Below are 2,388 nucleotides of genomic sequence, written 5' to 3' on the forward strand. Positions count from 1 at the left end.
CCTCTAGCTTCATATTTACTGTATGATTTATTTTGATGTTAGTGACAATTCACTAACAAGAAATTTTATAGCTGCTATGAATGTTGACTTCCCTAAGCAGCATCCATTCCCAAGAAACCAATTTAAGGAAGGGTTATCAAATGTTTCATAGTCTAAATCGAATCCTCCCACAATATATTCTTCTCATTTGTATTGTGGTGTGTGTGCAAGTAGCTCACTTTGGTTTCTTGTATCTGAAGTTTTTCCAATGCTTCATGATTTATGTGGGAACAAATTTGTTGGTTCCATTCCACCTCCTTTGATAGGTGACCAAATGATCAAAGAAGAAGTGTCGTATGTGCTTTTGATAATTGGCAGTAATTTTACAAGGAACATTATCTCTTCTCTTTTTTGTTTGTGCCCAAGGTTACATATCTTTGCCCTGAACATGAGCGTCAACTGGATTTTAGGTGAAATTCCTCTTGAGTTTTTTGTAAATTGCAAATCTCTCAAGCATTTCGAGGCAACAATCAATCAAATTGTAGTACCATTACCACCAACTATTGGGAACGTGGAGTCTTTAATGCATCTTTATTTGCAAGATAATTCTTTGCATGTAAGCGTTCCAACTCCATTTGGATAATTGAAGGATCTCCAACATCTTAACTTGGGTGAAAACAACCGTACTAGGGAGATCCTAGAATTAAAAGGTCAATTATCTTAAACTATATTGGAACTTTATTGTAATGCCTTTACAAGAGAATCTACAGCAAAGTTAACAATCTTGAAATGGCTAACACATCTTCGGCTCGACAATACTAAACTTACAGGGCAGGTTCCTCGGGCCTTTTCACTTCTAACATGTTTAACTATATTCAATGTTTCATATAATAATTTATCTCGAAAATTACTAGTCTTTAGCAATAGTAAGATATCTTGTGATAGTTTGGCTGGAAATAAGTTTCTAACTCTTGCTTACCTAGACATCCACCATTACAGCCACTGGATGAGATTGGTGTTCCTCTTCTGTATGAAATTGCAACTATCACTTCAGTTGTAGCCATAGTATTTTTATTTTTAGTTCTTTTTATTATTTTCCAGGGTACAAGATGGTAGATACGTACTTCTGTTGTTTATCAATCAAGAAGAAGAGAGGTTATCACATTTACAAACATTGGAGTTCAACTAGCTTATGAAAACATAGTTAGAGCTACGGGAAAATTTAGTGCAACCAATTACAAATATTGGAGTTCAACTAACTTATGAAAGTGTGGTTAAAACTTAAAGCTATGAGAAACTTTAGTGCAACCAATTACAAAGAGTTATGGGAAACTTTAGTGCAACCAATTTCATTGGTAATGGTAGTTTTGGCGCGACTTATAAGGCTGAATTGGTTCTATGATTCTTAGTAGCACTCAAGAGACTTTATGTGGGATGCTTCCAAGGAATTCATCAGTTTGATGCAAATATTAGAACACTTAGGATTGGTACGCCATCCAAACCTTGTAACATTAATAGGCTACCATGCCAACAAGTCACAAATGTTTCTGGTGTGCAATTATTTTCCTAAAGGTAAGTTGGAAAAAATTATTCCAGAGAGATAAAAACAAAGAGTTGACTAGTGCATGATTCAAAAAGTGCTCTAGACATTTCTCAGGCTCTTATCTCCACGAGGATTGTGTTCCACATGTGCTGCATCAAGATATCAAACTTAGCAATATTCTTCTTGATAACAATTTCAGTGCCTATCTGTCCATATTTGGTCTTGCCAGGCTTCTAGCAACTTCTGAAACTCATGCAACAACTAATGTGGCAGGCACATTTGGTTATGTTGCTCCAGAGTATGAGATGACATGTTGTGTTTTAGATAATGCAGATGTTTATAGCTATGGTGTTGTGATTTTAGAGTTACGTTCTAACAAGAAAGCTCTTGATCCTTCATTTTCTAGTTATGGTAATGGATTTAACATTGTTGCTTGGGAATGTATTTTGCTTCAACGAGGACAGGCCCATGAGTTTTTCACTGCAGGCCTATGGGATGTAGGTCCTCATGATGATTTAATTGAGATGTTGCACATTGTTGTCATGTGTACTGTGGATTCGCTTTCAATTAGGCCATCAATGAAGCACGTTATGCAACGACTGAAATGATCACAACCTCCTTAGCTTCTTTAACCAATTAGTGTTTTTTGTAATACTGGAGTCAAGGTTATAATCCACTACCTTTTCCTTTAATTTTTTTTGTGTCAAAGATTAGAATATGAATTGTAATTATTAGGATATGGACAAAGTATCCTTGTAAAAATTTTAAAATTCATTCTTTTCGATCAGTTCCATAGCATTAATGCTTCCAAATTGATTGCTCTATATTACGCTGAGTTCGCTAAAGAATGTTCAGGAATATCCTCT

At 35.3% G+C, this 2,388-nt stretch overlaps 1 pseudogene; it reads left to right on the forward strand.

Moving 5' to 3' along the window:
- The first annotated feature begins 427 nt into the window (after positions 1-427).
- Positions 428-2,130, forward strand: LOC149199892 (LRR receptor-like serine/threonine-protein kinase RPK2 pseudogene; annotated as a pseudogene).
- Positions 2,131-2,388: the final 258 nt, after the last annotated feature.

Source organism: Pinus tabuliformis, chromosome 2_1 (assembly GCF_031772625.1).
Source record: "Pinus tabuliformis cultivar Carrire ecotype Pingquan chromosome 2_1, CPIR1, whole genome shotgun sequence".
In the NCBI taxonomy this organism is placed as follows: domain Eukaryota; kingdom Viridiplantae; phylum Streptophyta; class Pinopsida; order Pinales; family Pinaceae; genus Pinus; species Pinus tabuliformis.